Source organism: Bubalus kerabau, chromosome 2 (assembly GCF_029407905.1).
Source record: "Bubalus kerabau isolate K-KA32 ecotype Philippines breed swamp buffalo chromosome 2, PCC_UOA_SB_1v2, whole genome shotgun sequence".
Taxonomy (NCBI): Eukaryota; Metazoa; Chordata; class Mammalia; order Artiodactyla; family Bovidae; genus Bubalus; species Bubalus kerabau.
The window spans coordinates 13,898,664-13,925,785 of record NC_073625.1 but is presented as its reverse complement, the minus strand read 5'-3'; the positions used below and the strand labels follow the sequence as shown (position 1 = coordinate 13,925,785).

The following is a 27,122-nucleotide window of genomic DNA, read 5'->3' as shown; positions in this document are numbered from 1 at the left end:
TTCATTTTTTAGGGCTCTGAAAATATGTCTCTATTTCTTTTGTTTACAGGCTGAAAAAAATCAGATATTCTCCTATATTGCCTGTGAGATGGAAAATATATTTTCTTTTTGCTTTTAATATCCAAAGTGAACCAGGCTCCTCTGTCCATGGAATTCTCCAGGCAAGAATACTGGAGTGGGTTGCCATTTCCTTCTCCAAGGGATCTTCCCGACCCAGGGATCAAAGACAGGTCTCCTGCATTGTAGGCTGACTCTTTACCGACTGAGCCACCAGGAAAGCCACTTTTAATATCCAGGCCTCCAAAAAATATTCTCAGATTCTTATTTGGGGCTCCCTTTTATTTTTTCCTCATCCCCAACAGAGGAGACACGGGCACATTAGGAAGAAAATTTTACTTCATCATAATTAAATATATTCAAGAGGAATTTTCCATATTTCAAGGAAAGAATGTTAAATATGAGCTCAGGGAGGGTGTTGGTAGTGCTGGGTTTTATTTCCCTAGCCTGTAACAAGGAGTATGAAAAATATTGATTTGTTCCTGAGAGATGCTGGAGAACTTAATTAAAGTTGTTTAAGTACTTTGGAATCTTTTGATAGAAAGAAGCATATGAAAGTGCAATGTGCTTTCATTTAATGTGAACTTTTCAGAAACCAGAAGGAAGCCTTCCCACACCCCACCCCATTTGAACACAATATGCCAGCAAAGATATTTTTTCAATATCCAGGTCTATTTGGTTGTGATAAATATAGTCTCTGACCTTTAACAGATGTAAAAGGGAAAACAGAGAATTTGGACATGCTGTGATGGCTATTGCCTGTTTTGCAGAGCCTCTCAGCATATTGATCGGCTGGGAGATGCTTCCAAGAGCTGGTCTACGACTTATAAATCCACCACATTGGGGGACGAGGGTGTGGGCTTCTAAGACTGTACACAAGATAAGTCAAAGGGAACCAAGACTGCACAACCTCGCTTTGTGACAAAAGGCAGCAGGAAGCTTTGGCCGAGTTTTGGAAGGGGGCAGACAATTTCCTCCCCGTGGTTTTTCACACAGTACGAAGCACATGTATCCCCCCCTCATAACAGGCTCGGGAGCGACATTCTTAGCTGATGCCTCCAGGAGCGTGTTGATCTTCTGCTAAGAAAGTCAGTATGGAATTCAGCTGACAAGACCTTGACTTCTTTCTATCACCCTGTCAAGGATTTGATGGATGCACTTTCTCCTCTTTCGCTTCCCAGAGTTCTTTCGCAGGCATGTGTCTGCTTAATGAAGTTGTTGAAGCACTGTCTCCTAATCTTCACCCATGGGAGACCTGGACAGATTTCCATACTCATTGAAAAATTCCTTTCTGGCAAGTCAGGCCCTGATGATGACTTCTTGATTGGGTTATAGTAGAAAGCTGTGCTTGGAGTTTTTACAAGGAGCTCGGCAGGTGGCGCTAAGTGGTAAGAACCTGCCTGCCAATGCAGGAGACCTAAGAATCATGTTTGATCCCTGGATTGGGAGGATTCCCTGGAGAAGGACATGGCAGCCCGCTCCAGTATTCTTGCCTGGAGAATCCCACGGACAGAGGAGCCTGGTGGGCTACGTTCATACGGTCGCAAAGAGTCAGACACGGCTGAAGTGACTTGGCACACAGAGCACACAGCCTGCTTCCTGTAAGACTCCTTGTGTGATCACAGCGTGAGCTTTGTGTTTTCCGGGGAGGATGGAGTAGGGGCTCTGGCAGGGAAGAGGAAGATTTACGAGTGTTTCATGGCCTTGAGTTCCCCTGAGGGGGGCTGTAGTAATACAGTCACCCACTGGACTGAAGGCAGAAAAAGGGAAGTGAATTCTATCATTCTTGGGCGACCTCCCCTTCTTCCTTGATTTATCTCCTAATGAAGGGAAACTTCAGCTGCAGACTCAACCACCCCATTTGTTGTTTTTGAGGCGATCTCATTAGGCTCAATTTCCTGTATGGTGGGATTAGCTCAGTTGATGGCGTTTTAAACTGGCCTGGGCCGCCTTCAGGAGCTTGTTGGTCATTGCAACGTTCATCAGTCAGCTTTGTCACTTTTACTGCAATTCTGGCCTTACTCTCATTGTGGAATTTCAGCTGGGATTTTTAGTATTTGAATCTTGGCTTTTCCCACTGAACGGGATTTGGTTATTCCTCTAGCCTCAGTTGGAGTATGTAATGGCATCCCCTTCCAGTATTCTTGCCTGGAGAATCCCATGGACAGAGGAGCCTGGTGGGCTAAAGTCTGTGGGGCCACAAAGACTCTGACATGACTGAGCAACTGAGCGCGCTAGCCTTAGTGCCTCTGGGTATCTCTCATGAGTATTTTGTGCTCACTTTTGCTCATGGAACCCCGAACGCACCTCCAATCCTGAACTAACCTCCCAGTGGGCCATCTGGGCAATTCCCTATTGAAAGGAACTTTTGTGGACAGGTGAGATTTGGGGTTTCTGGGGTTCTGAGATTCTGGGCACTTAAGTGCTCATTCAGTACATTTTTCTCTTACTTTCTGCCATGATTATTGAGATCATGCAACGGCTAGCATTTCAGTTCCCTAAGCTGCAGGCACCTAGAGTTCTGGACTTTTGTCAGCCTGCTTCCTACAGGAATAGATTCTTCTTATCCTTTTTCTTTCTGAAGCTGAGCGGTTTCTGATTTAATTTAGTGTTCTTGTACTTTTTCTACTGCTGAAGAGTATTGCATATTATAGACATATCACAACTTGCCTTTCCATTGGTGTGTTGTTTCTGATTTTGTTCTATTAAGAACCTCTGCATACGTGTATTTTTGTGCACTGTTTCAGTGGAATACACACCTGGAGTCATAGGGTATGAATAGTGTGCCAGATAACTGCCACATGGCCTTCTTAACAGGCTACAATCAGTAAAGATGCCAAAGAAACTATCAGAAGAATCTGAAAGACACTTGCTGTTTCATCACTTGCAGCGCTTTCCCTCTATGTGAGGTTAAGCTGCTTCCTTTGTATCCTGCAGATCTTAACTGAAGTGTGACCTCCCTAAGGCACGTTTCCTGACCCCCGTCTCTCCTCCATCACTCTCTTTCATGTCAACATGCCTTACTTTCCCCACAGGAATATTAATACACTGGACTTGAAATGGTCTAACTAGGTTACTTATTTTTATGTGCATGGTTTCCTCTCTTTCTATCCATTAGAAAGCATACTTCCTTAAGAGAAGAATTCTGCCCTGTATCCTCAGCACCTTGATAGTGGCCGGCACATAGGAGGTGCTCAGAAAATAACTGAAGAATACTTATTTCTCCATGCCCTTCCCGACATGAGTTTTATTTCTTTCCAAACATGTTAAGAGCATTTACTATTGACTAGGTACTGTTTCACGCATATTACACATACTAACTAATTTAATGGCCATGACAACCTTGTGAAGTAGTTACGATCTCCATTATACAAATGAGAAAATAGACCGGGAGAGGCTAAGTAATTTGTGCAGGATTTGGAGGCTAATCAACTATGAAGCTGGAATTCAGACTCGGGCAGAACCACTCTGGTGTCTCTGCATGTAGCATTATACTGTCCTGCCTGTTTGCTTGAAGAAACGTGGTATCTCATTGTTTAATTTTTAATTCTCCTGCTTACTGATAATGTTGAAGCTCATTTCATGTCTTTATGAACCATTTATAAATCCCTTTTTTGTGAACTGGCTGTTTTTTGTGTGTGCTGTTTGTTGATATTATTATTATTATTTTTAACTTCCTTTTTCTTCTCTCTCCCTCTATCCCTCCCTACGTCCCATTGTTATCCTTGTTGTATAGGGAAAGAAACTTTTGAATAATTCTATTTATTAAATATATATAAATATATATATTTCAAGTGTACCACATGATAATTTGGCATATATATATATGTATATATACATGATTATTATAAAGTTTATCAATGTATCATTGCCTCACATAATTACCACATTTTGGTGATTAGTGTACCTGAAATCTGCTCTCTTAATACAGTATTTGTCTTTCCCTCTCTGGCTTATTTCACTTAGCACGGTATCTTTTATTTTTTTTAATTAATTTGTTTAAGTGGAGGTTAATTACTTTACAGCATTGTGGTGGTTTTTGCCATACATGATCATGAATCAGCCATGGGTGCACAAATGTTCCCAGTCCTGAACCCCCCTCCCACCATCCTCCCCACCCCATCCCTCTGGGTTGTCTCAGAGCACCCGCTTTGAGTGCTCTGCTCCCTGCATCGAACTTGCTCTGGCCATCTATTTCACATATGGTAATATACATGCTTCAGTGCTATTCTCTCAAATCATCCCACCCTCACCTTCTCCCACAGAGTCCAAAAGTCTGTTCTTTACATCTCTGTGTCTTTTGGTGTCTTGCAAATAGGGTCATTGTTACTGTCTTTCTAAATTCCATATGTATGAGTTAATATACTGTATTGGTGTTTCTCACTCTGTGTAATAGGCTTCAGTTTCATCCACCTCATTAGAGCTGACTCAAACATGTTCTCTTTTATAGCTGAGCAATACTCCTCTGTGTATGTGTACACAGCTTCCTTATCCATTTGTCTGCCAGTGGACAGCTAGGGTGCTTCCGTGATGTAATAGCACGATGTCTTCCAGTTCATCTATGTTGTCACAAATGGCAAGAGCTCCTTCTTTCTCACGACTGAATAACATTGCATGTATATTCTTCTGTATGCATTCTTGCCCCAACAGACACTTGAGTTGTTTCTATATCTTTCTAGGACATAGGAATGAATATGTGGGTTGACTTGGACTCTGATAGGTAAAATAAATAAACACAAATTTTGGGGTAGGTTCTGCCTGCAAATGTGCTCAGTCCTGATGGTGTAATCTTAAACTAGATATTTGTTGCTATTAAGGCCATGATTAATTTAATTTTTGCAGGATTGTTCTATTTTTACCACAGTTAATAAGTAAATACAACCAATTATTATCTCTTCGGATTTAAAATCTATGAACTAAAGTATTAGGCTTACTTTGAGTTAAAAAAAGAAAACAAACAAATTCAGGAACTTTCAGATGAGCCAACAGGATTTTATTTGTATGCAGTCTGGTAATTTGATTTTCAAGACAAAGAAGCCAGATATTTGGAGAAAAAAGTAGGCAATTATCAGTAGTAAAAATACATACAAACATTTCTATTATTATATACTATAGGGCAAATATATCTGCAAATTTGATTTATCTTGAATTTCATCCACTTACATTTATGCACACCTGTTTTTTGAGTATAGCCTGCTTAGCATGTGCTATGCATATGCCCAGAATACAAAAATATGTAAACGTTTAGAGTATATGAATTTCAGTTTACAAATCCAGGTGGATAAGAAATTGAACACTTCTAATTTTCTTTGAATCAATTTAATATCTGGCTCGAGTCCTGTTCCTGATGTATTGATAAGAAATTCAAGGTTAGTATTCCTGGGATTTCCCTCATCCTGCTCCCATGGGTCACGCCATATGCAATTCCAAAACATCTGTAATGAAGGGATGCTGGAGGGAGCCTCCAATTATTAGGTATCTGTGTGGTGAGATATATGTCTTCCCTGTTTGCATGGTGCTGTTAAGTTCTTCCCCCCATGCATGGGAGGCAAGACTCTTATGAGGCTGGAGACACTGGTGCCTAAGTGGTTGTCTTGGACTTTGCTGCCAGCCCTCTCTGGGGACACTGGTCCCACAGCTCGGTAAGCCACAGACTTCTGTCCCTCTTCCGTATAGTCCAGGGGAACACCTTAGTCTGGAGAAGTATCTCTCTGCCTCTTGCTTCTTCTTACATACCCTGCTGCTGCTGCTAAGTTGCTTCAGTCGTGTCCAACTCTGTGCGACCCCACAGACAGCAGCCTACCAGGCTCCCCCATCCCTGGGATTCTCCAGGCAAGAACACTGGAGTGGGTTGCCATTTCCTTCTCCAATGAATGAAAGTGAAAAGTGAAGTCCATCCCATTTCCTTGCTGCAAACTATAAGGTATTCTCTAGGGTTAGGCTATTGAAAGAAAAAGTGAAGACGTAGGGTGCCTCTTTTTTTTGCCCAGCCACACCTCCCTCGAGGCAACGATAAGGGTCCCTTCTTTATCTACCTGTGGACCTAGTTGAGATCAGCACAGTATTTCAGGAACTGTTGTAATTACTTTCTCTCTGGTCCCATTTCATTCTCTCTCTCTTTGTCCTCTAAGTCTAACCATCTCATCCATAGCTGCAAAATTACTCTTTCCAAAGATTATCTTCGACTTTGTGATCTCTGGTCTCAAAATCTTTCCTATTTCCCAATTAATAATAAAATTAAGTCCTTACACCTCAAATATTTGAAATCTCCCATGTAACCCTTACATGGATGTTAAAATTAAAATGTTCCTTCCCACATGTTTCCTTTATGTCCCTTATGCTCTAGCCAACTGGAAAGCAACTTAACATATATGTCTTCCCCTTTTCTGTCTTGGTCTTCAGTGTTCCTTTTGCAAGAAAGGCCCTTTTCCTTTCATGCTGCTTTCCTTTTTTAAATTAATTTAAAAAACTGAACTATAGTTGATTTATAATATTGTGTTAGTTTCAGGTGTACAGAAAAGTGATTCATATATATATATATATATGAATCACTCTCTCTCTCCCTCTCCCTCTCTCTCTCTCTCTCTCTCTCTCTCTCTATATATATATATATATATATATATATGAATCGCTCAGTCATGTCCAACTCTTTGTCATGGCATGAACTGTAGCCCACCAAGCTCCTCTGTCCCTAGAATCCTCCAGGCCATTCCCTTCTCCAGGGGATCTTCTCAACCCAGGGATTGAATCTGGGTCTCCTGCACTGAAGGCAGATTCTTTACTGTCTGAGCCACAGGGAAGCCCACATCCTTCTTTAATGATGTGGAAAAGGTTCTCCTACCACTAGCTTGTGAGCAACTATTATTTGTTTTATAAATGAGATATTTGGGGTAGATCTGAGCAGAAGCAAAATGATAAAGAAAATCACTATTGTCAATTAAAATATGTGTCTGTTTTAACATGTGTTTTGTCTATTGGTCCTTTCTCTAACAGGGACAGTTTACCTATTCATAAAAGGAAACCAAGTCCCAAATCATTTAGATAAATAGTACTTCTGCAAGCATTATGCTCACGTAGCCTCTCATGGGGCTTCCTGGGTAGCTCAGCTGGTAAAAAATCCGCCTGCAATGCTGGAGACCCTGGTTCGATTCCTGGGTCAGGAAGTTCCTCTGGACAAGGGATAAGCTACGCACTCCAGTTTTCATGGACTTCCCTGGTAGCTCAGATGGTAAAGAATCTGCCTGGAATGCGGAAGACAAGGTTCGATCCCTGGATGGGGAAGATCCCTTGCAGGAGGCATGGCAACCAACTCCAGCGTTCTTGTCTGGAGGATCCCTGTGGACAGAGGAGCTTCTGGCGGTCCTTCTGTGGTTGCAAAGAGTTGGACAAGACTGAGTGGCTAAGCACAGCACAGCACAGCCTCCCACGGAAAGCCTTGAAAACACATTTTTAGAAATTTCTCCTTTCTCCCATGGCACCCTGAAGTGCACTGAGATTTAACTTTTCTTGCATTCTGTCATTTTTAAAATAAAATCTTTTTTTTCCCTTATGGTAGAATAAACTGTTTGAATGCTTTTGGACAACCTGGATTCTAATAGTTTTCACAGGTCATTAGTGTATCTGACTGAATTAAATATTGAATGTGTCAGTCCTTTTATATTGTCCCTTCTGTCAATACTTTATAACTCTCCTGCCCTGTCTGGAAGAGCTAAAGGAATTGGAGAGACTTGAAGTAAAGAATGGTCCAGTAATACGCTGTTGCTTTCCAGTCTTCTCTTTGTCTACATGCTACATTGATTGTAGCACTTGAAGTGTTGCCACATTTAGCAATACAGGCTTCACATGATTTGATATTTAACTTGCAGGAAAAGAACCCAGCTCTTTCTCTCTCTCCTTTCCTTCTGTGTGTTAACTGAAATAGCAAGTGTCGTAACCAACTTGTCTGCTTGCTTTCAGCCCATTGTTTTGGGAAGAATGGGGAGAAAACTGACTAGCATTCAGAAACGGCAGTCAAGAAAAGCACACATATTTTTTCCTTCTTATATATCAACTTGTTTAATCAGTGCATTTGTACTTTGATGTATTATTATTATTTCTCTCTATGGGAATTGATTTGTAATGTTACCTAATCAGTGTGGTTCCAATTTTAATCTTGGAGCTGGGTAATAAATATAAGACATTAATTTCCATAAACCATATATATTTGAAGGCTTCATTTACATAGTGAGCAATTTAGGCCTATAAATTCTAATGTATTTCTATTCCTTTTGGGTTACTGTTTGCATAACCTTTTTATAGCTCTGGCAAACCATAATGCTGCTCAATGCTGACAAATTTCTTGCTGTTGTCCATTGCATAAAAATGTGTTGTAAGTAACTCTGTAACACTCCCTCTGTAATTTTTCTTCTTTCTTTCTCACTCTCTATTGAGGATAATTCCCTTTTAAGGAGCTGAAAAATTCCATTTCTTTTCCCTACCAATTTCAGCATCTCATTTGGCAGTTTTCCGTAGCCCAGTGTATGGCTCTGATAGAGCTGGTAGTAATATAACTCCATTTATACCAGGCAGGACAATTCAGCTGTAAGAAAGGTGCAGGCTCAGCAGCTGTAATTGACACAACCTTTTTCTGTAAGAGATTAGGAGCATGGGACTGAATGTAATTGAGAATTTGTTGTTCAGTGGCCAAGTTCTGTCTGACTCTTTGAGACCCCATGGACTGCAGCATTCCAGGCTTCCCTGTCCTCTAATATCTTCCGGAGTTTGCTCAAATTCAAGTCCATTGAGACAGTGATGCTATCTAACCATCTCGTCCTCTGTTACCCTCTTCTCCTTTGGCTTCAATCTTTCCCAGCATCAGGGTCTTTTACAATAACTTGGCTCTTTGTGTCAGGTGGCCAAAAGTACTAGAACATGTAAACTGAGAGTTTCTCAAGATGATGCTAGGATGGATTAAAGAGGTTAAAATGGAACATCTCATTTCAGTGGAAAAAGAGAGAGATTTAATGCATAGAAAATAGAATAAACTTCTGACCATTCATCTTCCACAGTTTCTACATTCTTATAGTTTCAAATACTTAGATTTTTTTTTTCCTTTTTATAGATAACTGCTTTGAGCCTACTCTCAATCTAGTTTTTAGTGCACTTTCATGCCCATTATCATGTGTGATATTTACAATATTTCCATAAGGTGTTGCTGTATTCCTTCCTTATGGGTCAGGAGTTTGGGGACTAGAGATTCTTAGTATTGTATTGTTATTAGCATGATGAAAGTACTTATTGGGTTTATCTGGGGTATAGGAAGCACTGAAATATAAACCTGTTCATGCACAGTCATTAAGATATTAACACCTTTTAATAAGAGAACAGTAAATGTTTCTCTGGCTCCCCAAGCCTTTTGAACCTGAGGGAAGATGAATTACAGCCAAGACCGAAGTGTGCTGGCTCCGGCCCCAGCTGTCCTCTCCTGTGAGTCTCCTGAATTTAGTCCAGGTGGGTAGTGAACCAGAGTCATTAGCTGCTGTTTCACAAACAAGGTGAAATAAATCAGGGTCCCAGCTCAGTCCTACAAAACAAGAGTCAATTTCACCCTTCCTAACTCTGTTAGGCAGTCTCAGTGGTCAAAGATTAATGGCTACAAGAGAAGAGTGTTTATTCCTTTCCCTCAAGTCAGATGGGTGCTGAAGAGGAGGCCGGCTCCATGTTGTAGCTCGGAGCAGAGGTCGCAGAGCTCAGAGGTGAAAACAAAGCTTTACGATGAGGATGCTGAGCGTCAGTTCTGCTCCGGGTACCAGCTTACCTTACCACAGCATTTCTCTGCAAGGACTGTGGGAAGGGTTGGGGAGAGTCAGGCACACCCCTTGGTTGCAGTCTTTGCTGCTCCGCTGGCCAGCGTTGGGAGCCAGGGTGTGTTCCTTCAACCCTTGGAGCCTCAGCATGGAGAATTATTGGGTATGTGCGTGTATTAATGTTCTGCTGTATAACACATTGCCACCAATTTAACACCCATTTGTTACCCTCCAGTTTCTGTAGATCAGAAATCCAGGCACTGAGGGGTTGGCCTCTTTGCTAAGGGTTTCACAGGACTCTGTTGGCCAAGGACTACAGTTTTCATCTGGCACTCAAGATCTTCTTCAAAGCTCACAGGCTATGGACAGAATTCATTTCCTTACAGAGGTAGCACTGAGATCCTCCTTTTCCTGCTAGCTTTTGAGCAGGAACTGTTCTCAGCAACAGGAAGCTGCCTGAAGTTCCTTGCCATGTGGTCCCCAAGGGCAGTTCACGAGAAGGGTGTTTGCAGTTTTCCAGGCCAGATGGATCACATCTCTTTGATTTCCTCTTCTGCTACTAGCCAGAGAAAAGTCTCTGCTCTTAACTTGGCCCTTGCGTTTAGGTCATGCCCACCTGGATAACTGAAATTCACCTCACTCCAGGCAAATGCTTGCATTCAGTAAATGGTGATTCCTCTATAAAATGAGTTCAAGATTTGATATTTGAAAGGATTTGATGATTCTAGTAACTTGTATGCATTTGTCTCCATTAAAAGAAAAATCCTATGTAAATTTCAGTTTTTTTATCAGCCACAATGCCTAGCTTACTACCAAGCACATATGTGCTTGGTAAAGACTTGCTTAAATGATATGGGCTATGGAGAAGTAAATGATTCTTTCACACTAAAAAATCACTTTCACATTTTGAAGTCTGTAGTCTGTGATTCGGGATTCTCTCAGGGCATTCATATCCATCCTTAGAGTTTTAACCAATATTCATTCATTAACAACTCACACATTTTAATTTATAAGCCAGGCCGCTGGCTGTTCTTAGACCTCTATTTATAACTGCATGCTGGTCAATTCAACTTGTGTGTTACACAAACATCCCCAAATTAAACACGTACCAATGGAATGGCACCACACCCACCCTGCAGCCAAAATAATTTCCTTCTTTCACAACTTCTGTCTCAATGAATGTATCATATTCTCCTCAAGCTCCAAAGTCAGAAACATGAGAATCATTCATGTTAGAGTCTTCTCCCTCTTAGTCCCTTCATGCAACTGGTCAAATTATGGCAATTCTACCTCCTGACTACATTAATGATCCCCTTGTCGTCGTCTGCACCCTGGCCCTCATCATGTCCTGCCTGGGCTACAGCAACAGTGTGCTTCTAACCAGGCTTCCTGTTCTCAGGTTCTCCAGTCCATTCCGCAGATGAGTATCAAGTTATGTTTCAAAAGCACACGTCTGCTGCTGCTTCTTGCCAGCTTTCAATGACTCTCAACTGACGCCATGAAAAAGGTGTGCCCACCCAGCTTCTGCCTCCACTACCTCGCTCTACATGAATCTCCACAGATGATCTTTTAAACATATTTTTGAGACATAATTCACATATGATAAAACACATGGGTACTGTATCTCTTTTGATGAGTTTAGATAAATATATGTATTTGTGAAACTACCATCCAAGTAAGATATAAAACACCAAACCTCTCTTTTTCAAACATAAATCGCAGTATGTTACTTGTCGTAGCTCTCAAAACCTTCCCAGCACAGCATGGATTTCAGTTTCACATCTCACCTAGATCATTACATAGGAGGGACCTTCCCACTTCTCCAGCCTTTCCTCCCACCACCCAGTCCTTCCCTCACACCTCATGCCTTGTGGATTTTTCTTATTGTCCCAAATATCCCAGCCTCATCCCTGCCTCTACCTAGAGCATTCCTATGGCTTTCCTCTCACTTTGGGTCTCTTAAAGACTGCTGCTGCTGCTGCTAAGTCGCTTCGGTCGTGTCCGACTCTGTGCGACCCCATAGACGGCAGCCCACCAGGCTCCCCCGTCCCTGGGATTCTCCAGGCAAGAACACTGGAGTGGGTTGCCATTTCCTTCTCCCATGCATGAAAGTGAAAAGTGAAAGTGAAGTCGCTCAGTCATGTCCAACTCTTAGCAACCCCATGGACGGCAGCCCACCAGGCTCCTCTGTCCATGGGATTTTCCATGCAAAAGACTACTTCCTCATTAAACCCTTGTTTAAAGATTTGTGCTTTGGAGAGTTGCCTTGATCACCCTGTTTAGAACAGCACTCACATCTTCATGCTTCCCCTTACAGGTGTCACCATCCGACGCAATTTTATACATTTTTGTACGCGTTTGCACTATTATGTGAAGACTGGATGTCCTGTTTACTGCCACATTTTCAATATTTGAAGTGTTGTCTGAGACTAGGTCTCAGCTGATATTTGTGAATGGAGGGGATGAAATCTAAACTTTATAGCCTCACATAAAACATGATCTTTCATGATCTGGCCTTTGCTTTATTTTTTGTGTATATTTTCCACTTGCCTTCACTCTCTAGCCTTCAGTCAGTTTCATCTATGACCAGTTCCCTAACGCAACCAGATTTCCTTTCACCACTGAGCATATAGTCTCAGTGTTCTTAGAATGTCTGCTTCCTTCGCTTACCTTTCAACTGTTGGTCCTGTGAATGAAAAACGTTGCCTACCATATCAATAAACAAAGGCTGTTGCAGCCATCAGACCATCACATCACAGCCGCCCCAACTGTGCACCCTGAAGAGACTGGGGATGAGGAAGCACCAAACACTTGCCCTGAATAGCTGAGGTGCATATCAAAGGGATGGTTTCAGTGAGCCCAGACTCTTGCATCTTCCCATACTTAGAAAAGCACTAAATTCCTTAACCGGATGTGTCTGATTTTCGTTAATTAACAGTAACTTCTGGTGTTCTGAATACCTGGTCTTTGTTGCAAAATATCCTTTATATTATCCTGCCTCCTCCCTTACCTCTTTGGAGCAGTCCCTCAGAACTCTCTGAGAGGCTGTTTCCTGGCCTTGAAGCTCAGGAAAGTCTGCCAAATAAAACACAATCCTCAACTTTTAGGTTGTGCAATTTTTTCCCGTTGACAGCCCCTTCTCAGCTTGGGTTTCTTCCTCTGAGTGTCGCGCTGACTCCTCAACACACTTAGGTCTCCCTGCTCCAGTTTTCTCTTTCAAATACTCTTCTTAAAATAGCTCCTAGAGTGTCCAGTAAACATTCATACTTCAGCAGTGTTTTTCTACTAGTACCTTAGCTCTTTTAGGATACTGATGTGTCTTTTCATCTTTGTATCACCAACACTTAGCCAGCTTACTGTACAATATGAACTCAACTGAGTTTGTTAAAAGGAGATAGAAAACAAAAGAGGTAGGTAGGAAGAGAAGAAGGAAAACAAAATAGATATTTAGATCATGAAATGTGAAGATGTGAATTCAGTCCCTCAACTGCAGGGTCCAGGCTCTTAGGAAAATAATCTAGAGTTAATTTGTCCTATTTTCAGTTATTAAATCTAGGCCTTATTTACATTTAGGATTTCTGAATTCTTACTTCTAGTATATATTTGTGTGTGTATGTATGTTTGTGGCTGTGTTTCTGAAGGGAAAGAAGATTGTACAGAAGATTTATCAAGTAGTATTTTGCGTGTAAACCCACAACACCTTTGCATATGCGCTCAGTCATGTCCAACTCCTAGTGATCCCATGGACTGTCACCTGCCCGTATCCTCTGTCCATGGGATTTTCCAGGCAAGGATACCAGAGTGGGTTGTCATTCCTGCCTCCAGTGGATCTTCCTGACCGAGGGATCAAGCTGCATCTTCTGCATTGGCAAGTTGATTCTTTACCACAGAGCACCTGGGAAGCCCCTAGCAAATAGTATCACACATCTGAGTGATGTTCAGTATACACGTAACCAGTTCTCTAATGTTTTTGTAAATGTGGGCAACACATTCACAACATAGTCCAATGCAAAGACAATCTTTTTATATAGAACACCCAATAAAACCTTGATTTTTTTCCTCATTTCAGTTTAACAAGTTCCTCCCTTGACCAGTCTTTTCCTCTTGGAATTAAACAGACCAAGAAGAGTAGAGATAAAGCTTTAGGGATGGTTATATTAATCATGTATTTCTATTTTGTGTATTTTATAATGCTTTGACATCTTGGTACCTTGCTGGCTGGGGAGAGATTTTCCCTCTCAGAGGTACCTAATTCCAGGAGAGAAGATGATTCTTAGGTCAGCACAACATTCAAATGCAAACCAACCAATTGAAAGCCCACACAGCCTACCACACAGCCCTACCACCTCCTTCATTTAATGCTCATGTGCCTAGTCAATACTTCCCTTCTGTAAATCATCCCAGGACTGGGTGCCAGGTACCTGGACACCACCCCTGTAGCCCAGAGCCTGCTGAAATAATTTGAACTGTCCAGTCCTAAATGTACTCAAACTTGCCTCTCCTGTCCATTCCTTTCCAGGAAGTAAGGCTCTGGCCACACTTTGTTGTTCCTTCTGCCTCCTAACCAACCAGGGTCCTTCCCCATGTAGACCTGCATAATATGACATGTCTCCTTCTCTTGGGAATTGTGAGTACTGAAGGTTCTTTCAATGGCATTGACCTCTCCGTGTCATCACCTCTAGAGAGTCTCTGTAAATTAATTTAGGACACAGTGAACACAATGGTGCAATGCAGATGAAACAAGAGCTAGTAATGAATCCTTTTCTAGTTTGATTAATTCTAATTATCAGTACTCTGCATTCCCCTTCCTCTAAGAATTGCCTGTTACAGTAATCTTACCAGAAAAATCAAGAATTGCCCACAGTATTAATCACACTAGAATGCAAGGAGCTGTGAGGAAAAGAAATGGAAGAATTCCTTGGGAAATACATGATCACACCGTTCTCTGGAACAGCACATCGAACAATCCATTTCACTTGTTCTCAGCCATCAGAGTTGTTTTCCTGAATCATAAAATTCCCGTTATGAAATAAACCCTGACATCAATTTGATTAGTGTGATCATAAATCTTAACAGCAGCATGCATGCTTTAAACTGCAGTTTTTTAGGCCACAATTATGGATTCTATTATTTCCCCTACCTACTGCAGTAATTAGATATTATTTCAATGAACAGCCAATTGTTTGCAGTATATTTTAATGCATGTAAAATAATCATTGGTTTAAAGCCACTGAAACAAGGCTTTTGAGAGCTCAATGGAAATATATATTAAATAGTACTTTTATCGATTAATTTTGGATTAAATTAAAATGGAAACAAATTATCCATAGTCTTTGCTTATAGAGTTTATATATATTCCCTTTTATATATAACTTTCTTTGAACCTTTACACATATTGGCACATCTATATATAGATATTAATTATTTTATTTGGATATTTTTCAAAGGGAGATTTCAATTCTGAATTGAAAGCTGTGTAATAAGACTTTTCTTTGGACTTTATGTAAATGATACTTTTAATTTATGTAAATTTATATTTTAACGCAAATTTACATAAATTAAAATAGCCCTGATGCTAAATGGGCCGCTGCTACAGGATGCTTTATGTACTTCAGTGCAGAAATGGAGGTTTGGAATTGAGGCTCTGTAACTGGCTTGGTCATATTTCTGAAGGTAAAGGAGCTTCCAACAGATGACCAGACACAGTATCAGTTCTCAGAATTTCCATTCACAATGAAACCCTCTTCCAGGAGGTCAACTTTGCTCCGGAGTTTGGATTTCAGCTTTAGCATTATTGTGAGCAAGGGCTTCCCAGGTGGCTCAGCAGTAAAATATCTGCCTGCAGTGCAGGAGACGTGGGTTCTATCCCTGGGTTGAGAAGATCCCCTGGAGAAGGAAATGGCAACCCACCCCAATATTCTTGCCTGGGAAATCCCATGGACATTGGAGCCTGGTGGGCTATAGTCCAGGAGGTCACAAAGAGTCAGACATGACTGAGGGACTAAACAGCAACATCAACAGTTGTGAGCAAACTTGGGTCCATTACTTGACCTTTGTTATCCTTACTTAGCTTTATCATCTGTAAAGAGAGAGATTAAAATGAATGATCACCAAAGTCTTTTCACCTGCTGACCTAAGAAACATAAGGAATTAAGGGACTATATAACATAAACATCTAGACTGTACATATATAGAAAGATAGAGAAGGTAACTATATCATTTACTACCCTATTAAGACACATTTATTCACTAATATTTTACTAATAAATGAATTTTTTAGTATATATGAGATCTGAAAGAAACATAAGATGGGCTCTTTGCTTCAAGGATGACCTCTATCCACCTCCCCATCTGAGGGTCATGAAAGAAATTCTAGTTTAGTCTTTGTTGTGGCCAAACTATTTGCTTTAAATTCTGGCTCAGCAGCCAACATACAAAAAGAAATTATTGACTAGCCAGTCATCTTGGTGATATTAGAAAAGTTGTTAATTCATGTTAGAATTATCTTTCAGTTTTTGTTGTTCAACTTAATTTCCTTGGAAGAATGGCCATGAAAACAAATTTTAAAATTTGTTTTTGTGTAGAATTGTTTCTTATGATAGATATGACTAAAAAACTGAATGGAATTCCAAGCTAAATGATCAAAACATTTATTGAGGTTTTAAAAGCAGATTGGGTTTTCAGTGGTCTGAAAGGTTGTGAAATGATTCTCATAGAGGCTATTAATACAAATCAAATAATCATGCTAACATGATAATAAGTGATAATAATAATACAGAACCAGGCTCCTCAATGACAGGCATACCACAATCCTAGAGAGGGAGAGGGTGGGAAGATTTGGGAGAATGGCATTGAAACATGTAAAATATCATGTATGAAATGAGTTGCCAGTCCAGGTTCGATGCACGATACTGGATGCTTGGGGCTGGTGCACTGGGACGACCCAGAGAGATGGAATGGGGAGGGAGGAGGGAGGAGGGTTCAGGACGGGGAACATATGTATACCTGTGGCGGATTCATTTTGATATTTGGCAAAACTAATACAATTATGTAAAGTTTAAAAATAAAATAAAATTTAAAAAAAAAAACAAAAAAAAATCAAAGATATAACCATCTAAAAATGAATAGGACTAGGAAGAAAAACCATCTTATTTATGGACCACAAGCACAGAACCTCAGAAACTCCATTGTCTCTCTCTGAGAAGATATATCCCTGAGTGAGTCTCTTAAATGATTAAAAATCAAAATTGAAATAGCATGACACCAACCTCGTTGTTTGTCCTCTTCTCTCACTTTCCTTGACTGTTTATACACACACACAACATAAAGCAAGGTACACATAAAGCAGAGAGTGGTTCATTGTTGCCCATTAACAGATGACGGAGGCCTGCAGAAGAATGCCCAGTGGAGGAAATCTCAGCTCACTAAATATTCAATGTGCTCCCAAATCCTGATTATCAGGAAAAGAGCTAGAATAGCAAATGTACAAGCAGGCTCAATTAACCCTAATTAGTTCAGAGTCAGGCTACAAAAGACTTAATTAGCAGTTATTAGGTGCCGCTCAGAAGAGGAGCATAAATAATGGTTGGTAGCAAGCTGTGTTTAAGAGTCTCCTGGCTGAGTGACACCAAAAAGAAAAAAAAAAAAAATGTAAAACATGTTCCTCCATTGAGAATTAATTGTAAAATGATAATATGGGTCTTGACTTAAATTTCATTTATTCAGAGTGGATTGTTGATGTAGTGATTTTTTTCTGGACAACTCAGATGCTTCAGGAGAGGAGTTTGAAAGTTGAATTCTAATGGTGTGATGGTTATTTTCTACCACACAGAGATGAACATCTGCTTTTGAGATGGTGAGTGACTAATAGGGTTCAGAGGAATAGATGAAAGGTTTTCTTTGAACATTTCAGAACTCAGTCTTTGGAGGGTCTTACATTAAGGAGGTCCAGCGAGGAATGGTTGATGTGCAGAGAGGGATGAGTTATAAGGGGCATAAAGATGAGCTGGAGACTGGGGCCAGCTCTGATTGGTCCTGTGTTCGAGCTGTACATCAAATGGGTCCAGAACAAAGCCTCTTCTCTTTTCCTGTGCCATCTATTTACCAATATGTAGCTCACAGGAGCTGGAAGTTAAGGACCCCTGTTTGACTTCAGAGTAAAATAATTTTCATCAAAAAGACACACTGTCCACATTAAGATACGAAGCAGAGACAAGGAAATATGATACACCTTCTCCACCAGTTTTGCTCTCTCTTGCTCTTTCTTTCTCTGACACTTTTATGGATTAAGTATGACCCTCAGAGAGGTAGAAAATTTTAGCATTCCTCTTAAGTTTTATAGCACCCTGCACAAAATATGGGCTTGGCATGAATGGAGTCAGGAATTAGTTTTAGAACACTCAGTTGTCTTATGTTTTATTGCATATTTGATTATCTGTATTTAGGTCTGTTCAGTTCAGTTGCTCAGTCGTGTCTGACTCTTTGCAACACCATGGACTGCAGCATGCCAGGCTTCCCTATCCCTCACCAACTCCTGGAGCTTGCTCAAACTCATGTCCTTAAGCCGGTGATGCCATCCCACCATCTCATCCTCTGTCATCTCCTTCTCCTCCTGCCTTCAATCTTTCCCAGCATCAGGGTCTTTTCCAATGAGTCAATTCTTCACATCAGGTGGCCAAAGTATTGGAGTTTCAGCTTCAGCATCAGTCCTTCCAATGAATATTCAGGACTGATTTCCTTTAGGATGGACTGGTTGGATCTCCCTGCAGTCCAAGGGACTCTAAAGAGTCTTCTCTAATACCACAGTTCAAAAGCATCAATTCTTTGGTGTTCAGCTTTCTTTATGGTCCAACTCCATCCATACATGACTACTAGAAAAGACCATAGCTTTGACTAGATGGACCTTTGTTAGCAAAGTAATATATCTGCTTTTTAATATGCTTTCTGGTTTGGTCATAGCTTTTCTTCCAAGGAGCAAGCATTTTCTAATTTCATGGCTGCAGTCACCATTTGCAGTGAGTTTGGAGCCCAAGAAAATAAAGTCTTTCACTCTTTCCATTGTTTCACCTTCTCTTTGCCATGAAGTGATGGGACCAGATGCCATGATCTTAGTTTTCTAAATGTTGAGTTTTAAGCCAACTTTTTCACTCTCCTCCTTCACTTTCAACAAGAGGATCTTTAGTTCTTCTTTGCTTTCTGCCATAAGGGTGATGTCATCTGCATATCTGAGGTTATTGATATTTCTCCCAGCAACCTTGATTCCAGCTGGTACTTCCTCCAGCCCAGCGTTTCTCATGATGTACTCTGCATATAAGTTAAATAAGCAGGGTGACAATATACAGCCTTGACGTACTCCTTTCCCAATTTGGAACCAGTCTGTTGTTCCATATCCAGTTCTAACTGTTGCTTCTTGACCTGCATTTCTCAGGAGGCAGGTCAGGTAGTCTGGTATTCCCATCTCTTTAAGAATTTTCCACAGTTTGTTGTGATCTACACCATCAAAGGCTTTGGCATAATCAATAAAATAGAAGTAGAAAGAGACACGTGTACCCCAATGTTCATCGCAGCACTGTTTATAATAGCCAGGACATGGAAGCAACCTAGATGTCCATCAGCAGATGAATGGATAAGAAAGCTATGGTACATATACAAAATGGAGTATTACTCAGCCATTAAAAAGAATACATTTGAATCAGTTCTAATGAGGTGGATGAAACTGGAGCCTATTATACAGAGTGAAGTAAGCCAGAAAGAAAAACACCGGTACAGTATACTAACACATATATATGGAATTTAGAAAGATGGTAACAATAACCCTGTGTACGAGACAGCAAAAGAGACACTGATGTATAGAACAGTCTTATGGACTCTGTGGGAGAGGGAGAGGGTGGGAAGATTTGGGAGAATGGCATTGAAACATGTAAAATATCATGTATGAAATGAGTTGCCAGTCCAGGTTCGATGCACGATACTGGATGCTTGGGGCTGGTGCACTGGGACGACCCAGAGGGATGGAATGGGGAGGGAGGAGGGAGGAGGGTTCAGGATGGGGAACACATGTATACCTGTGGCGGATTCATTTTGATATTTGGCAAAACTAATACAATTATGTAAAGTTTAAAAATAAAAAAAGAAGTAGATGTTTTTTCATAATTCTCTTGCTTTTTCTGTGATCCAATGGATGTAGGCAATTTGATCAGGCATTGATCTCTGGTTCCTCTGCCTTTTCTAAATCCAGCTTGAACATCTGGAAGTTCATGGCTCATGTACTGTTGAAGCCTTGCCTGGATAATTTTGAGCATTACTTTGCTAGTTAAATCTGTATTTAACTTAAGTATAAATGTTATCACTCATAAAACTCTTTAAGCCTGGTCATATATTATTTGATAGACCAGTACTGTTTGTAGGTGGATGTAAATACAGCAAAGCTGTCTTTTAAGAGGCTACTTTAACCAACCAACCAATCATGTAATAACTGACTTCCTCTTAAAAAGTAATGCCAAATGACCACTTAGGCAGAATAGAGGTAAATTTGTTTTTCTATTGCTGTGTAACAAACTAGCACAAAGTTAGCATCTTAAAGCAATATCCATTTATTGGCTCATAGTAGTAAAGGTCAGAGGAGGACTTGACTAGACTCTCAGAAAGTCAAAATCAAGATCAGTCTGAGCTGTGGTCTGGAGACTATGGGAAGGAATCCTTTTCTGAGACCATCCAGTTTGTTTTCATAATCCAGTTGCTTGTGGTTGTAGGTCTGGGATCCTAATTCCTTTGCTGGTTGTTAGGTGAAGGCTTCTCTCTGTTCGCAGAACCCCCACCCTGCAGCCCCTACATTCATTCCTACAAGTCCTGCTTTATCTTCCATACAGCAATGATACACGAAGTCCTTCTCACACTTTGAATATCTGAATTCTCCTTCTGCTCCCAACTGGAGAAAACTCATTGCTTTTGCAAGTCCTATGTGATTAGTGTTGGACACACTCAAATAACACCTCTTTAGAGTAACTTTGCTTCAGTTCAGGCAGTCAGTTCAGTCTCTCAGTCGTGTCCGACTCTTCGGGACCCCATGAATTGCAGCACACCAGGCCTCCCTGTCCATCACCAACTCCCGGAGTTCACTCAGACTCACATCCATCGAGTCAGTGATGCCATCCAGCCATCTCATCCTCTGTTGTCCCCTTCTCCTCCTGCCCCCAATCCCTCCCAGCATCAGAGTCTTTTCCAATGAGTTAACTCTTCGCACGAGGTGGCCAAAGTACTGGAGTTTCCGCTTTAGCATCATTCTTTCCAAAGAACACCCAGGACTGATCTCCTTTAGGATGGACTGGTTGGATCTCCTTGCAGTCTAAGGGACTCTCAAGAGTCTTTGCCAAAACCACAGTTCAAAAGCATCAATTCTTTGGTGCTCCGCTTTCTTCACAGTCCAACTCTCACATCCATACATGACCACAGGAAAAACCATAGCCTTGACTAGATGGACCTTTGTTGGCAAAGTAATTTCTCTGCTTTTGAATATTCTATCTAGGTTGGTCATAACTTTCCTTCCAAGGAGTAAGCGTCTTTTAATTTCATGGCTGCAATCAACATCTGCAGTGATTTTGGAGCCCAAAAAAATAAAGTCTGACACTGTTTCCACTGTTTCCCCATCTATTTGCCATGAAGTGATGGGACCAGATGCCATGATCTTCATTTTCTGAATGTTGAGCTTTAAGCCAACTTTTTCACTCTCCTCTTTCACTTCCATCAAGAGGCTTTTGAGTTCCTCTTCACTTTCTGCCATAAGGCTGGTGTCATCTGCATATCTGAGGTTGTTGATATTTCTCCCATCAATCTTGATTCCAGCTTGTCCTTCTTCCAGCCCAGCGTTTCTCATGATGTACGCTGCATATAAGTTAAATAAGCAGGGTGACAATATACAGCCTTGACGTACTCCTTTTCCTATTTGGAACCAGCCTGTTGTTCCATGTCCAGTTCTAACTGTTGCTTCCTGACCTGCATATAGGTTTCTCAAGAGGCAGGTCAGGTGCTCTGGTATTCCCATCTCTTTCAGAATTTTCCACAGTTTATTGTGATCCACACAGTCAAAGGCTTTGGCATAGTCAATAAAGCAGAAATAGATGTTTTTCTGGAACTCTCTTGCTTTTTTGATGATCCAGCGGATGTAGGCAATTTGATCTCTGGTTCCTCTGCCTTTTCTAAAACCAGCTTGAACAACTGAAAGTTCACGGTTCACATGTTGCTGAAGCCTGGTTTGGAGAATTTCGAGCATTACTTTACTAGCATGTGATATGAGTGCAATTGTGTGGTAGTTTGAGCATTCTTTGGCATTGCCTTTCTTTGGGATTGGAATGAAAACTGACCTTTTCCAGGCCTGTGGCTACTGCTGAGTTTTCCAAATTTGCTGGCATATTGAGTGCAGCACTTTCACAGCATCATCTTTCAGGATTTGAAATAGCTCAATTGGAATTCCATCACCTCCACTAGCTTTGTTCGTAGTGATGCTTTCTAAGGCCTACTTGGCTTCACATCCCAAGATGTCTGACTCTAGGTGAGTGATCACACCATTGTGATTATCTGGGTTGTGAAGATCTTTTTTGTACAGTTCTTCTGTGTATTCTTGCCACCTCTTCTTAATATCTTCTGCTTCTGTTAGGTCCATACCATTTCTGTCCTTTATCGAGCCATCTTTGCATGAAATGTTCCCTTGGTATCTCTCATTTTCTTGAAGAGATATCTACTTTGCTTAGTAACCTTGATTATCTCTCAGAATCCCTCTTGTCATGTGGCATAACATAATCCCAGGTACCATATGTCACATGTTTATAGTTGTAGAGACTGGAGCTCAACCTTCCCTGCATCTACAACCTAGGACCCTCCTGGGGACAGAGGGTGGCAGTGGTCACTGGGCAGGAACAGCAGAGAGGGGCTACCAGGGTGACCAAGAGCCTGAGGTGGGAGAGTAGGTGGCTGGGGTGTCTGAGTCCATATCCTGGAGACCCAGGGGGGCAGTGGAGGAGACATTACACATGGGCTGGGACTTCAAGCCTCCGGCACATTCTCCACTGTACACTGGACCTTACAAAAAAGAGATTCAAAGATAAGATTAGGAAGAATTTAAGATGGCAACTGGGAAATAATAAACCCCATTTGGGGTTTCCTTTCTTGAGTGTGAGAGCCTATGAGACTGAGCTGATCACATACTCATGAAGCTAGCTCTGAAAACAGACACTATGTAAATATTTGCTATTATTATTATTTACTGATAGTGATTTTGTGGACATTAGGCACTTAGTAAGACAAAAGACTCAGTTGCTTCAAAATACTTGTCTTATTTTTTACAAATGGATTTAAGTCAGTACTGATGCAGAGGCATTTTGTATTCAGTGAGGCTGTTCCAAAGGACTGTCTTTAAGGACTCCAATTCTTGTTGTTGTTTAGGTGCTAAGTCGTGTCTGACTCTTTGCGACCCCGTGGACTGAAGCCTGCCTGGCTCCTCTGCTCATGGCCTCTAAACCATTGACTGAAAGTAATTCTTCTCATGGCAGAGGTGATAGTGACATTTCACAGGAATATACACAACTCCTTTCTTTTTTTTTTTTTTCAGTTTTTTTTTCTCTTGTTCTTGGTATTGTAATTCCCAAGCTAGAAATCTGACTTGTTTTACAATCACTGAAATTAATTAAAAATAAATAAACTTGAACATTCACTTTAAGTATTTCCTTGTGTCTTTTTTTAAGTTTATCATACAATTCAATTCAAAGTCTGTTCTACAGAATAACAGAATAAGTTATGAAAATTTCAAAGTTTTGCCTTATTTTCTTCTTTTGCTATCAGAGCTACAATAGATGGTAAAAGCTTAATCCCAAGGAAACTAATAAAGTAAATTGTTCATGCAATTATATATTATTTTTCTGTTATGTACAGTTCTCTCAAGGGCCTGATGCTGCATGACTGACTGATCTATGAAGCCAGAGTCATGTCTGGTTTTGAGCTTTAAGTATTCAACCACCTCTAAATTTTTGACAAGATTGTTTAAAGACTGATGTGATTGAATCATAAGACCACTCAAAATCTACAACATATGCTTTGTTCTGTGTGGGGAAAAAAATCCCATCATCCATAAAAAGAGGAAGGGAGAATATAACAAATTCTTTAAGAGTGGTGAGCCGAGCCAAAAATGATACATACTGGAGAGAGATGAATCTGGGCTCTTGACTAATATAAAAAGGAGAATCAAAGTGCAGCAGTGACAGCAGACAGTGGGTCTAATTATCTCCAGAGGGGGGCATTAGGATTTTCGGACTCCAGCTGTCAAGCAGCTGTAAACTTCTCCAGGCTAGCATTTGAATTTTCAGAGTAAAACATCAGACCTCAGTTGCATCAAGAGACTTACAGGGTCAATGCAGAGCCAAGCCAATCCTAACTCTTCAGATGCTGGGGGACCTGCTTAAACAAATCTGCTCACCTTTCCAGATGCATGGCTCTGCCATAAAACTTGAAATACTCATAGTGATACCTTTGAGACTTCCAGACAGTAAGTGGGTTCTGATCCTAATATTTGTGAGATAGTTGAGCCACAAAATTTAATTTAATTGTAGTAATGTTTATAGAGGACTTTATATGGGGAAGGCCTTATGCCATGGAGACAGTATTGTTTGTGGTCAACGGCTGGACTTTTCCATTTGTGTAACCTGAAAGACGTAGACTAATCTCTCTAAGTAAGGAAGTTCTCATGTGTATCCTGGCAAGAATAACTGTATAGATCTTGGTTGTTTCTTTTTCTGGTTCCCTGGAAGCAGACCCCCAAATGTGGACTGAGAAAAAATAGTTGACTTGCAAGGTGATCCCAGAAACAGTGGTTAGGTATTAAGGTAGGGAAAGGAAAGAGAAAGCAAGCAATGAAGAACAGACTACTAAGTAAGTCATCACTGTGACACCTGGAGCAGTGACTGATTCTCAAAGTATGGTTAAAGGTTGGCCAGAATCACTCAAACACTGGTTAGAAATGTGGATTCTCAGGTCCCACTCCAGACCTACTGAATTAGAAACCATGCAGCGTGGTCCAATAAACCCTGCAGGGAATTTTATGGCTCCCTCAAGTCTAAAAACTGATGAACTAGGGAGCATGGGTAAAACACTTGTCTCAAAGTGATGCCATGGACGGTGGAAGGCAGCTGGGCTATTGATACACCAACACCCTAGGTCATGATGGAGGATCAGAGACAGGGTGTTGGAAATACACCATAATTCTCCAGCACTTTCCCCATGGTGCCCTTGGGAAGAATGGACTCCAGAGTAAGGTCTTGGCAAAGAGATGTTGGCTCTGGCAGCTAAAAGTCCCAGGAACCTTACAATTCCTAGACCCAAGGACACATGGATAGGGCACCAGCAGCTATGACCAGCAGCTACTGTGGTGTCTGAAGGGCTGAGACAATATGCTGAAGGGCACACCTCAGGCTCTATCACACAATCCATTATGTGCCAATCTCAGGATGGTGCACAGATTAACAAGCTGTAACCCTTGCCCTCAGAGAGCAGAGCACTTCTGAAGAGAGCTAGGATGTAGACTCATAAGAAGAATCTAAGGCAGGATGCAATAGATGCCACAGGTGATGGAATTGTAGGAGGGAGTGAGCAAATCTGATTTGAAGAGGAAATCATAAATCATGAATTCACTGTTCATGAATCAGTGGCATCTGAAATGCGAGGGGTAGGCTCCTGGGCTTGCTGAGATGAAACAAGAAGGGTGATCAAACTGTGGAGAAGGACTCAGGTCACTGTATCAACTGCCAATAGGATGCAAGTGCCTCTTGTATCTGGATGTCTGAGCTGCACATATACATTTACCAGATGGAAGTAATTTCTGTAGGCTAACAATTTGAAATGTAAGGGTGCTAAGGTTAGTATTTCTTTGCCATTCACATCTCCAACTAGTGATTTTCTGGGAAAGAATTAAGGCTAACTGGTTTGAAAACAACATAAACAGATATTTCAAGCAGCTGCACAGATGTGTGGCTTCACTGGGACTCGTATGGAAATGAAAAAGTGCTGACTTAATTTTTTTCAGTAGCATTGTTACCACTATAACATAACTTTAATAGTCTAAGGCAGAACTGTCAATATTTACTGTGAGAATTTTGTACATATACGTTAAAACATCAGTTCTGAAGAGGAGGGTGGAGTGGAGAGAGGAAATAAGTTGAGTAGAATGAATATAGAATTCCATATTTTTGAGAATTTTTAAACTGGGATCCGATTTCTCACAGCAAAATACATCCGTTTCTCTGCTACACTCCTTCCTCGGTGTCCCCATTTCCTTGGTGTCCACTTCTTCTAAAGCCGCCGCTGTAGACTGCATGTTTGTGTCCCCCCCCCCCCACTCATATATTGAAGCTCTAGCCCTCAGTGTGAAGGTATTTGGAACCTTAGGAAGTAGTTGGGTCATGAGGGTGGAGTCCCCATAAATGGGATTAGTGCCCTTGTAGGAGGAGACTGTAGTGGGAGAGATGATATCTCTGTCACCTGACAGCAAATCAGGAAGAGGAGTCTCACCAGGCACCAAATCTACTGGCACCTTACTCTTGGACCTCGCAGCACCGAAGACTGTGAGAAATGAATGTGTCTGTTTAAGCCACCCAGTCTATAGTATTGTGCTATCGCAGCTCAAGCAGACTAAGGCAGCTTTCAGTCCCTGAGGTTTCCATTCCTGATCAAATGTGCTACATTTCATTGCATCCCTGATGCCTCCCTCTCTTTCCCATCAACAGGCTCAGTGGAGAATGGTCTACAATTATCCAGATATTGGGAGTCTCCTACCTTATTATAAAGGGGACTTTTGTTCTTGCTTTCTTTTTTCCTGAGTTCTTGAGGATATTTGTGAAAATAAGCTTAGAGGGGGAGGAGACAGGGATTAGTAATGAGGTGCTTATGTGAAGGGGAGTAGAAGAAGCTTAAAGTATTTAAAGAGTGAAGAAGGAGACTTCACTGCCAGCTGGGCTCTCCTCTTTTTTTCATTATATTTTCTAGGTCTACTGTGGAAAGCAGTGTATGAGTGTGTGTGTGTGTGAGTGAGTCACTCACAGTATGAAATCTATTAGTAGAACTTGCTGAGATAGTTGAAGACCCCCTGAGAGGTTTCCTGTTTCAGAGTTTTATGTGTTAAAGTGTTGATATTTAGTGGTGGTGAATCTCCTGGTGTGGTTAAGTGATAGCTGTGGTATGGAGAGCAAACATCTGTGCTGTATCCCTTTTTAGCTGATGGGCTTGTCAGCACCATGACAG

The 27,122-nt window shown here is 41.1% G+C and overlaps 1 long non-coding RNA gene across 3 annotated transcripts; it reads left to right on the top strand.

Moving 5' to 3' along the window:
- The first annotated feature begins 512 nt into the window (after nt 1–512).
- On the top strand, nt 513–23,482 carry LOC129643029 (uncharacterized). Of its 3 annotated transcripts, none has more exons than XR_008709990.1 (3): nt 535–1,658; nt 7,051–10,005; nt 23,280–23,482. It is a non-coding gene; the product is annotated as an uncharacterized LOC129643029 (long non-coding RNA). The 3 variants fall into 3 exon arrangements; XR_008709989.1 differs by lacking the exon at nt 23,280–23,482 and adding an exon at nt 11,242–11,415; XR_008709988.1 differs by lacking the exon at nt 23,280–23,482 and having other exon boundaries at nt 513–1,658; nt 7,051–7,708.
- Nucleotides 23,483–27,122: the final 3,640 nt, after the last annotated feature.